This window comes from Mytilus galloprovincialis, chromosome 1 (genome assembly GCF_965363235.1).
Source record: "Mytilus galloprovincialis chromosome 1, xbMytGall1.hap1.1, whole genome shotgun sequence".
NCBI classification, from domain to species: domain Eukaryota; kingdom Metazoa; phylum Mollusca; class Bivalvia; order Mytilida; family Mytilidae; genus Mytilus; species Mytilus galloprovincialis.
In genome coordinates this window covers 49,533,227-49,546,559 of record NC_134838.1, presented here as the reverse complement: position 1 = coordinate 49,546,559, position 13,333 = coordinate 49,533,227, and the positions used below count along the sequence as shown (strand labels likewise).

The 13,333-nt window shown below is 32.7% G+C and overlaps 1 long non-coding RNA gene across 1 annotated transcript; it reads left to right on the top strand.

Annotated features, from left to right (window-relative positions):
* The first annotated feature begins 6,886 nt into the window (after nucleotides 1-6,886).
* LOC143077167 (uncharacterized) lies at nucleotides 6,887-12,404 on the top strand. Its single transcript, XR_012978935.1, has 2 exons — nucleotides 6,887-7,091; nucleotides 9,694-12,404. It is a non-coding gene; the product is annotated as an uncharacterized LOC143077167 (long non-coding RNA).
* Nucleotides 12,405-13,333: the final 929 nt, after the last annotated feature.

Below are 13,333 nucleotides of genomic sequence, written 5' to 3'. Positions count from 1 at the left end.
GCCAGAAGAAATTTTTTTCTGTTTTTTTTTTTTTTTTTTGCATTTGGAAGATCTTCTGGCTCTCTTTTATCTCTTTTTTTTTGTTGATAGGTTAAGTCGGTAGAGGCACATAACAAACATGGCGTTGTTTAGTCTAAATGAAGTTATTAATTTATGAATGCAGATATATAAGAATGTGAGCTGTTTATAAACGTTTTCTATGGTATGACAGTAGGACGATAAGCTGGATAAATATAAGAACTACACGGATAATAACTGTTAAGCGACAATTATTTGATATTCTAGGGAAGGGTTTTTGATTGATTAGTGTTTAACGCTACTGTCAACACTATTGGGCTATTCCGTGGTGGTCAGTTTAAATTTATAAATGAAGGATGGGGAAGGGAAGGGAGAACATTATTACTCATTTCAATCTGTCTCTAATCATGCATATTTTTCAGCTCTTACCAGGCAACCATATTCATATATGAAATCCTTCTGTCCCCACTCGAACAAATAAATAAATATCAAATGGCTCTTATTTAACGCAAATTTAAATTGATTGATTGTATGTTGCTAATTTAAACACCCAGTGACAAATATTTCATGCTTGTTCATGAAAACACGAGTTTAGAAGTCAGGTATATAATATAAAAACGAAGAGATGGAATGTGATTGCAAATAAGGCAACTATCCACCGGAGTTCAAATATGAAGTGGATGTAAGCAACTATAGACAATCGTAAGGCCTTCAACAATGACAAAAACCTGATACTGTATAAAGTCGTCTATAAAAGGCCAGACATGAAAATATAAACAATTCAAACGAAAAAAACTAACAGCCTACAAATTTACAAAATATCAAATATGAGTCGAGACATGAAGCAACGACAACCACTAAACTACAGCTCCTGACCTTGGACAGGCAAATAAAGAATATGGCAGGGTTAATATAAAAACGAAGATGTGGTATGATTGCAAATGAGACAACTCTCCACAAGAGACCAAAATGACACAGAAATCAACAGCTATAAGTCACCTTACGGCCTTCGACAATAAGCTAAGCATACATCGCATAGTCAGCTATAAAAGGCACCAAAATCACAAATGCAAAACAATTCAATCGAGAAAACTAGCTACCGAATTAATGTACAAAAAAAATGAACGAACACAAATATGTATAACACAGTAACAAACGGCAACCACTGAATTACAGGCTCCTGACTTGGGACAAGCACATACATACAGAATGTGGCGGGGTTAAACATGCATGTTAGCGGGATCCCAAATCATCCCCCTAATCTGGGACAGCGGTGTAACAGTACAACAACATGTTTGTGAGCACTCAATCCATCCCGAATATGGGACAGTGGTATAACAGTACAGTAATTTAACAACCTGTAAAATCAGTTGCAATTAGATGAACTCAAAAGATCGGAACGAGATACACACAAAAAACTAATTTTAAGACAATAGACACAAAACACCGACATAAGAGTATTTGCAATTACTGGAAATTTGCTCAAAGCTAATACATGTAACAACTAGAACTGAAATAAGTCTTGTTCTTCCAGATTGAGTATATACATAAGAAGATGTGGTATGAGTGCCGGTGAGACAACTCTTCATCCAAGTCAAAATTTATAGGTCAAAGTACGGTCTGCACACGGAGCCTTACTCAAACCGAACAGAAAGCCATAAAGGGCCCCAAAAAATGACTAGTGTAAAACCAGTTAAAGTCTAACCTATTTTAAAAAAAAAAGGTATACAATATACTTGCATATATATCTATATACAATGGAAGTTTTTGAAAAGTGGCCCGAACGTTGTAACCATCGAAATTTTGCAATAGAAATACTAGTCAGGACCACAAGATTTTAATAAAACAGCCAGTGCAGGACTCGCACGAACGCCAGATTAACTTAGAGGGGCGATATTCTGAAGCGTTTTTTTTAATTATTGGTCACTCAAGTTTAGAAAGAAAGGGGAGAAAATCCAAATAAATACCGACCAATCACAAACGTTGTTGCAAATTTGACCTTAAGGCGTCAAAGAATTTCCCATGATACAATTATTGCATATAAATATAAAACTATTATACTAATTGAATAAAAAAATATTGGATGAAAATGATTTTTTATACCAATTGAATAAAAAAATATTGCATTTGAATGAAAATTATACCATTTGAATGAAAATTATACCATTTGAATGAAAAATTATACCATTTGAATGGAAAATTATACCATTTGAATAAAAAATATTGCATTTAAATGAAATAATATACCATTTGAATAAAAAATATTGCATCTAAATGAAAAAATATACCATTCAAATGAAAAATTATTGTATTTAAATGAAGAAATATACCAATTAAATATAAAATATTGCATTTAAATGAAAAATATCGAATTTTTGCAACCAATACCATGCCATACTCGTCATACTTTGAACCACACAATTATTTTATTTTTTATTATTACTTTTACTGTTAAGTCTGGTTTTTTTTATATCTATTTTACGTGACTCTGTGTTTATGTATCCAAAATCCAAAAATTATAATTTCACAAAACCCACTTCAAAAAGGATTCACTATGGGCACTTCTCCACTGATTTGTGAACTTTTTATAGAAGAATTTGAAATAATCTATATGAAAATGCATCTTCTCTTATCAAATGGAATAATATAATGTCAAAAGAGATGTTCACTATTGATCAAGGGGTCCGTCAAGGAGGTGCATTCAGCGATGACTTATATAAAATCTACATTAATCCTTTGCTTAACATTTTAAGTACATCAGGTCTTGGTGGAAGAGTAGGGAACATAAATTGGTGTGCTCCTACATGTGCTGACGATTTAGCACTTGTCTCCAACAACCCTCTAGACCTAAAAATTATGATGAACATTGCTTTGGATTTTAGCAAAAGAGAAGGATATGTATTACAGCCTACAAAAAGCGTTGTTATTCCAGTAAAAACATGTCGCAAATTTTATGAAATTAAGGATGGATTTTGGAAATTAAATGGAAAAAACATGCCAATTGTTTCGAACGCCTCACATATAGGAATTCAAAAATCTGACAAAGATTCTGCTGTCTCAACAGTGAATGAAAATATAAAGAAAGCACGTAGAGCAATGTACAGTTTAATGGGTACAGGCCTCCATGGAGAGAATGGTCTAGATAGTAAAACTTCATCATATATTCTGCCAATATTAACTTATGGTTTGGAAATCTTATTACCAAAAGGAAAAATACTAAATCATATATCTATTCAATATAAAAAATGGATCAAACAAATTTTGTCTATAAATTCCAATGTAGCTGATTCTGCAGTTTATACCTAATCTGGTTTACTCCTTATAGAAGCTGAAATCCATGTCAAAGCTATCAATCTATATCTAGAGCGAATTGTGATTCAATTGAATGGCGGCTAGCCGAAAGACAGCTACAGATAAAACCCCATAATAGTTGCAGCTGGTTTATTGAAGTCAAGGAATTATGTTTAAAATATGAAATTAAGGACTTGTATGCTTATTTAAACAACCCGTTATCAAAATTTCAATGGAAAAGGCTAGTAAAATCCAAAATTCATGACTATTGGACATATAAAATTATTGATGAATCAAAAGGTTATTCAACTCTTAAATTCATCGACCATAACTATAATATTGGATCCGTACATCCTTTAGCAATTTCAGTTAGTGCAAATCTGAAGGACATCAGAAAAATTCCTCTACGACTTAAAATTTCAACTGGGAACTATATCCTACAAACCCACAAGGCATCATTTTCAAAGAATCATTATATAAGCCCAACTTGTAAACTCTGTTGTAAAGCGGATGAAACGGTGGAACATTTTATTCTATTGTGTGAAAAGCTAGAAGAGGCAAGAATACCACTTTCATCAAACATCCTAGATAATGGAAGCCTGATCCTAGCTAAAGTTGCAACTTCGCTTCCAATTGATCTTATCCAACTAATTATCAATCCTTTCTGTTATGTAGACATTAATGCAAAAAGAACTGTTTTTGAGGAAACCAGTAACATTTTGGAACCCCTGTGTAGACAGTTGCTTTATAATTTGCATAACAAACGCTATGCTTTATTAGCTAATATAGATAAGCAAGGCAGTAGAAAATCTACTTTCTAAATGCTTAATAGTGTAGTATAGGAAGCTTGGCCTTGCAATTACATAACGGGCACACATGGTCCCAGAATGAGTTGTTTTTGCATTGAAAGAACATTTAATTTACTTCTATCAAAGATGTTTTTTTTGCTTTATTTGTGTATGTAACATAAATTCTTCAGGTGGCGAAATTTTTTATATTTTAATATATAAAGTGATGCGCGTTGTATTCTGATATATTGTGTATTGACATTTTCCTCTATGTGAATGGAGGTGTGCCTTGATTGGCAGAACTACGTTAACAGATTACAGGTATCCCGTCGTACTTTGAACGACAAAATTATTTTATGTCTACCTGTGCGAGTTTCAAACGCGCAATTTTACACCAGTACTTAAAACCTTCCATCCTTTATGGGTGGATTTTACATAGATAAATAAAGTCGTATAATATAAGCAAAATGAGAATGTTAAATTTGATGTATGCCTTTTTGTGCTTCTTCGTTACATTTGTTGTTTTTATAGTGGTTAAGATGATAACACAATGTTGACTGCTGTACCCCTATTTTTGACATTTTTACCTATTGTGTCTGTTTGTTTTGTTCACGCATCGTTGACAATATAATGAAATTTGATGCGACTGTCATACAAGTGAGAGGTTTAGCTAGCTATAAAACCAGGTTCAATACACCATTTTCTACACAAGAAAATGCCTGTACCAAGTCAGGAATATGACAGTTGTTATCCATTCGTTTGATGTGTTTGAACTTTTGATTTTGCCATTTGATTGAGGACATTCCTTTTTGAATTTTCCTCGGAGTTTTTTTGTGATTTTACTTTTTTTTTGTACAGTATTTCTGAAGACCCTCTTTCACTGCGAACAGAACTTTGGTCAAGCTAATTGACAATTCTTAAGTCGAACATGCAGATGAGCCGGCACTGTAGCGTTGTTTGTACGGAATTTTGTGAAGCCTAGGTATCCAACACATACAAGGTAAGTCCTCCGATTTGTTGTTCAATGCAATGTTCATTGCAGTCATGAAAGACTTATGATTCGCCAAAATCTCATCCTTGTCAAATGATGTTTCTTTGTATGTGGTATTACCTGAGTGCTCATTTATTTCTAATTCTTTTACAAGACTCTTGTTTTAGTACGATTTACATACAAAGACAATATTATTTGAAGCTTTGTCCGCAGGAGCAACAACATATTTATCATGAAGAGATGATAGACACCCTTTTTGTCTCATTCACACAATTTTTCAACTTATAAATGCGACGTTTCATCAGAGACCTGATTGTTTAGACCCATTGTGACACAGTGTCCAGTTCAACTTCTCGTTTAGTCCTTGCTCTGGCGCAGTCCTCAATCGAATCCATAATTATTTTAAAGTTAGGGTTCCAATTGATGTATCGGGGTTCTCTAAACTTAGGACCATGAGAAATCACCTTTCGGAGATTTTCATGTTGAATTATGTTTAGATCCCAAGCAATAACATGGTCAGAGGGGCTGTAATTATAAGACGAGTGGGAACAGTCACATGTTAGAGGTTTTTTTTTTAGGTATATTGTTCTAAATCAAGGTCATGCAATGCTTGTTCATAATTAAATATTTTGGGTGCAATGGTTTTAGTGTAACTGTATGATATATTAGGAATAGATTGATTTTGATAATAAATTGGGATTCTTCAAAATTCTTATTCTCGGAAAAATCAATGAGCAGGTTTTAATTACCATTCAGATTCAGAATTTGAAGACACTTAAACACAACTCATACCTTGTTCCTTTGTTTGTTGTGTGTGTTATTCCCCCTATCTTTTTTTATTTTTCTCCATCACGCGATCAGCTTTTTTCACATTTACTGATTTTGTGTCATGGAGGCTACCAGATGTTATTTTTTTTTTTCTATCATCAATTATTCAAGACTTATAATTGAGTCATCCAGATGGGTGTCAACCAACTCGTGATGGCTTCCGTAAAATTTACGAAGGGATGATGATATAAACTTCACCATATGGAACTCTTGCTTCAATAGCTTTCTTGTGGGCAGCAATCCTCTATCAAGGACATCATGATAGAACATTCAATTTAGGATCTGATAAGAATTAGCTATTACTTGATGTCATTGTCTTTAAACATTGTAATACGATGACACAATATACAAAGATTCAGAAGCGGTCAATAGCCTCCATAATGTTTTGTTCAAGGGGTATTGCCATTCACAGTGAAAAAATGGTCTTTGCTTTTATGTGAAAGACATAAAAGAACTTCTTCAAATTGATATGGGGGTAGTTGCCGATCAGCATCCGATTGGATCACTTTTGGACTTTTTGTTTTTGTTTCCAGAGTAGTCATTGCAAGTGCAAATTAAATATTTTAGTTTTTACAATGAAAACGCAAACAAAATATTGACTTAATACTTTAGGAAGAATGATTGCATTATCCCTCATATTGTTTGAAGACCCTTGGCTTTCTTTGGTGTCAGAACAATGCTCCTTGTAAGTTGGATGTACAATTTTGTTTTAATATGACAATTTCCTATTGCAAAACTAATGTCCAATATATATTTTAAACATATGTTTACGAAATACGACACTTGTCACGGTTGCTATTTAATTTGTATACTAATATATCTTTTCAAACTTAGTAATCCGGTGAACGTTTTCGGCTCATTGGAGACTCTAGTTATTATAGTTATCATATATATACTGTAAATTGATATATATCTTAAATAGATTTAAAAGGATTGTTGATGGGCAATTGCTTATCGAACCTTCGAAGCGTTTAAAATATTGCGTCTCGACTTATATATATAATCTGTATATTACTATGATTGAATACTGGATTATTAAACAGTTGGAACTTTTCAGATATTTATTTAATTTAAAAATGAAGAACAATAATTCCATGTTCATATCAGTTTGTTGATCATACCTACATTATATTCGAGATAAATCTCGTGTTGTGAGAAGAGCATTTCCAGGCTTGGTGAGTTTCGCATTAGTTGAGCTTCAAATATCTACATTGCAGAAACTACTGCATTACATTCATTTTACGATCCTTTCTTAGTTTTTCAACTTCATATTTTCTCTAACATAATTTTTATAATAATAATTAGCGATAACTAGTAGAAGAAGAAATACAAGATAAAAGCCAAAAGTAAGAAAATATAGATAAAGCATCAAAAATAGTATATATGACATTCTGGGTCACTCTGAGAGGAGATCTCCATATTCTTTCTTGTTACTAACGTATATAAGGGGGTATGGGTGGAGGTTAACAGAAAGATGATACTATTCAAAAAGTATACCGAATAGAGGTCTCGGTTATTGTATAGAAAGGTATATACTATGAAAATTAGAGCGAGGGGCTTTGCCCCAAGCTCTTATTTTCATAGTATATACCTTTCTATACAATATCCAATTTAGCACATATTTACAACTTGAGTAATCCTGTAATTAGTCTATTGATATGTTTTGGCTTACTGGATGCAGCTCATTTACGTAGTTTTGTAAATCTACTCACTATAATATCATTGTAAAAATGGGATTTCAAAAGGCCCTTGACTTTAGAATGTAAAGAAGGTAGCTGCTGGTGTAAGTATGTTTATTGATATGAACGAAGCGTTGTTTTACTATACATGTACTTATTTACATGGTAAGATGACAAAATGAATTAACCAAGAGCAGACAATTCTTAAATTGCAGTGAAAGCTTTACATTCTTGAAATCATTTTTTTTATTTCACATAAAACCTAAAACTATCACAAACAGTTGGATCCCCCTCCCATATCTTTGGTTGAAACACCTTTTAAAAATGGCTGGATCTGCCCCTGGTATGTACCCATAGGTAGTCTAGTGGATAGTTTATATGCATGAAATATTTGTTACTGGACATTAGGCAACCAATTATCGACCAATTTATGACTAAATATATCAAATTGCTTTATTAATAGTTTCCCTTCAAAAGATTCATGGTTGACTCTTTTTGTGTACAAAGTAATTGCATGGAAGATGATTACACATTTTAGATTGAGTTATACTTTAATCAAGGTATAAAGCACCATTATTATTACTCTTTATTTAAATGAAAGAAACTTTTTTAATTGTCAAAACAAAATTTAGATCAAAAGATTGATTAGTAGGATGTTAAAAATCTGTTTGAAAACTAATTACAAACTATTTAGTTAAATTTGGAACACATCATTTATTTCATAATAGCCAGTAGCAATTTTTGTTCTAATATCTTGATTACAATACAATGAAATCTTACCCTTGTGGTCATTCATGCTTAGTTACTTAGTACACGGAAAAAGTATGTACTATGAAAATTAGAAGGCAAATTCAAGCAATTTGATTGGACGAGAAGTTGTAAGTATGTGCTAAGAAAATTAGAGCGAGGGGCTTTGCCCCAAGCTCTTATTTTCATAGTATATACCTTTCTATACAATATCCAACTTAGCACATATTTACAACTTGAGTAATCCTGTAATTAGTCTATTGATATGTTTTGGCTGACTGGATGTAGCTCATTTACGTAGTTTTGTAAATCTACTCACTATAATATCATTGTAAAAATGGGATTTCAAAAGGCCCTTGACTTTAGAATGTAAAGAAGGTAGCTGCTGGTGTAAGTATGTTTATTGATATGAACGAAGCGTTGTTTTACTAAACATGTACTTATTTACGTGGTAAGATGACAAAATGAATTGACCAAGAGCAGACAATTCTTAAATTGCAGTGAAAGCTTTACATTCTTGAAAACATTTTTTTAATTTCACATAAAACCTAAAACTAACTTTTGAATGAGTACAAACAGTTGGATCCCCCTCTCACATCTTTGGTTGAAACACCTTTTAAAAATGGCTGGATCTGCCCCTGGTATGTACCCATAGGTAGTTCTAGTAGATAGTTTATATGCATGAAATATTTGTTACTGGACATTAGGCAACCAATTATCGACCAATTTATGACTAAATATATCAAATTGCTTTATTAATAATTTCCCTTCAAAAGATTCATGGTTGACTCTTTTTGTGTACAAAGTAATTGCATGGAAGATAAAGGATTACAAATTTTAGATTGAGTTGTACTTTAATCAAGGTATAAAGCACCATTATTATTACTCTTTATTTAAATGAAAGAAACTTTTTTAATTGTCAAAACAAAATTTAGATCAAAAGATTGATTAGTAGGATGTTAAAAATCTGTTTGAAAACTATTTACAAACTATTTAGTTAAATTTGGAACACATCATTTATTTCAAAATAGCCAGTAGCAATTTTTGTTCTAATATCTTGATTACAATACAATGAAATTTTACCCTTGTGGTCATTCATGCGTAGTTACTTAGTACACGGAAAAAGTATGTACTATGAAAATTAGAAGGCAAATTCAAGCAATTTGATTGGACGAGAAGTTGTAAGTATGTGCTAAAACCTCATATAAAAGTTCTATTTAAACTTTAGTTCATAAGTAATCATATAGCTAAGGTTGTTTTCCTAAAAGTGTACTCACATCGTTCATACGATATTAACGACGTGTTAAGGTTTAATTCAATTTAAATATATAAATTGCTTAAATTTTTTCAGACATCTATGATCATCTATCAGAAATGGCAAACAAAGGTGTGTGCAATGAGACCAAAGACCTTCTAGGTTTGATTAAACGCCTTGAAATAATGGCAAAACCAGTTATTAACGACAGAAGACAAGAAAAATATTGCGAATACATATCTCTGTTTTTGTCTCATTTTGGACAAGAACGATGTATGCTAGTCGGAAGTACTAAGGAGAAGACCAGATTGAGGCTACAAGAAAATGAAGGAGATTTTGATTATTTAGTAATTTCTGGAATTTCTATTCCAATTGAATGCTTAGAATATAGAAAGAACTTACCATGTTTTTTAAATATTAACGGAAGTACGTTAACAAACCTGTTTCCTGGAGTTGAGCTGATCGATGGAAAACATTTGCCAAGTGATTTACTTAGTGACATTAGACCGGAAGCTTTTAAACATAGTAGAAATATTCATACAATAGTAACTCAGATGGATTCAACACGTGGTCGAAGCACACTGCATGTTTCTTTAGATCATAAAATTAAACCGGGACTGTCATTGGTTGATTATGCAGATCCTAAATGTCCAGAACTAAGCATGGCAAAACACAAACAGAAGAAAGACATCGGACTTATTAAACAAAATGTCGAGAAAAGTGTCCAAGGAGATTCAAGTGAAAATGAAAAAAAGATACGTAATGCAGGTATAGCAATCAACAGTCTTGTTCAGGGATGGGAGGAATTAAATCTGTCATGTGAGGAATCAAATATATCTCGTAACGACAAGGAGCCTATTTTCCATCAAGCATTCGATCCACTCATTGAAGCACTTACAAACACCGAAGACATATTGCATCAAACATCTTCCCCAAATCTAAAGAAACCAAAGTTAGATTCTAGCGATGATTGTTCAACGTCTAGTAGTGTGCCATCGACTTCCGGTTTATCAGGTAGATTAAATAATGAGAGTCGTATAATACAAGAAGTTCGAGGGAATGATGAAGACGACCAAGTCACTATTCTGTACAAATATAAAACAAGCAAAGATTTCATTCCAGTCTTTCCTCTAAACGGAAAACCTAAGTATTTAGATGAATGGTTAAACCGAAAAAGAAAATGGCCGCCGACTGACGTCGTTACAGATATATATGACAGTGAGTTTTTCGTCGTTGCTAAACCTGCTCTTGTTGAACCATCAAAAGATATTGACTTTTGTCTTGCATGCAATATAGGAGAAATCAAGCTAGCTGAAGCCATGACTCAACTTCAAAAGAATGTCATCCTTATTATAAAAGCCTTACAGAAAAGTTCATTGCGAGATTATTCTGAAATATTGACAACATTTCACTGGAAAACTGTTGTATACTGGATGTCTGAGAACACTGATACTCAAATACTTGAAAACAGAACGGAAGACAATATTCATGAATTCCTTCAAAACGTTCTGACGTATATGGTCGATTGCTTGTGTAACAATGATCTGCAACATTATTTTGTTCCTAGCAATCTTTTTGTCGGTATGCATGAAGATAAAATACACGATATAGTACTAAAGATTATTGAAATTAAAGAAAACGTTATGGAGAATTTACAGAATTTCGACAAAGGACAAAGCACTGTTAAAGATCACTATGACTTTGTTTCTAGAAGCAAGATCAAAGAATTTCAAGAAATGCATTCTGATCCAGGTGATAACGTCATAGTCAAATCTGTCGTTACACTCCTCAGAGGATTTGTGATTGAAAATAAAGAAGTTGTACGAAGAGCTTTAAAGGAGGTTTTAACAGAAGCCGTTCCATTTTTGATTGAAGAGAATACCAGGAAACGTGATCCTAACAAAATTGATGTTAACTCGCAAATTATTCAAGCGCTTTCAGGAACAGATAGTTTACGAAACATTTTGATTAATAGTGCTGTATCCTGGTTACTTGACGAAATGCATAGTACTGGCGCACCAAAAGTGGAAGATTGCACTCGGAATATGTTTGCAGTTGTGATGCAGAACATTTTAACTGGAAACTTGTTTTAATTTGTAGAAAAACAAATGTATGCATTTCAACTTGCCACTGTAGAACGGCTTATTTCTATCTTCGTCTTTAAACTATCCAATTATATCGAATACAAAATTTTATTACATTGATTGCAATAAATTACCTAGATTTTCTAGTGAAATAAAACCACATGCGAAGTAAACGAGGTTAGTTCACTCCTCTTACGTCATAAAACAATAGCCGTTGCAAGACGTCGATGACCGTGGCTCAAAACTAATTGTGGATGCGTAGAAAAAAAGAAATAGTTCCTTACATTAATTTCATAACATTTCTCAGTTGCAATAGTTGCAATATACCAGCTTTACCTGCATTTGGAATATACATTTCCCAATTCATTCAATATTCAAGATCTTGTAGCTGCTACTCAAACTTTTTAAAACGTCACCAGTGTCTTAGCAGAAAGTTGATGAACCAGGGGTTTCTCAAAGAACGTCTCGTCCTTTTATGAAAGAGTTCATCGGAAGGTACCAAAAACCTTGTTGATAAATATTCTGTATCAACTTCATAAATAATACATTTGTCTTGAAGTATAGATTCTTGGTACTGACGTTGTTTATCATATTATTTTTCTTTTTGAATATTACTTTCACTGTATAGTCTATTTTATGTGGTATCAATTTGACCTGGCTCGGTTCTTATACACCTCGTCATTGTGTTATTGTGATATGGTAAATTAATGTATTCTTGTCTTTCATTTTTGTTTGTGTACTATTAGTCTATATGATTTTTTTTTTGTTTCTCTGTTACATATTTGTTTGTTCTTAAGAGATTAAGATTATGACACAATGTTAACTGTTGTACCCCCGTTTAAGGTAAACTAACAAAAATACCAAACTCCCAGGATAACCCAAAACGGAAAGTTTTTTTTTGTTTCAAATAGAAAAATCAAAAGCTAAATTAACACATCAAACAAATGGAAAACAAAGTTTTTTGACATTTGACAGGTATTTCATTATGTAAAAAACAAACTTTACATAGACCACCTGATATCTTATAAAAAACAGTAGTGGCAAAACGGCAGTTCTAATATCAAAAGAAACGATATGAGCATGGTTTTAAACTTGGAAGTAGTTCAGTAACATATATTACAGCGTTCATTTTATTATAAGAGTGCATTTTCTCTTCAATTTTTTTTTCTTTCCCTTCCTCACCCATTTCTTAGATTTTTTGGGGTTGAAATGAAAGAAGAGAGGTGATTTAAACTGTTGGGTGTTGTATCTTAACTGATTTTGATATGGCCTGGAAAGAATGACTGAAACAGGTGCAAAAAGGTGAGATTTACAGTTTTCGGAATATCTTTTGACTTGTCCATAGGGGTATGGATGTGTATTGGGGAACAGTCATTATTTATCAGCTGAGGGGGTTGGTGCATTTTAGGGGGGATCATTGGCAAAAATATCATACCACTGGGTGGGTTACCATCAAAAAATATTTTTTTTTATGGGGGGGTCACACAAAGTTTTTTTTTATGTCTGACTAGTATATAAATTGTTGAGGATATTGAAGTGAGTGTGCATTCTGTGAAATAATGTCTGTCATTATTAAATCTTTGATAGTGTAAAGCACCAGCAGAATGCTTAATCTCTCAAGGTAGTGAATCTGATCACTCCTTTATATATCA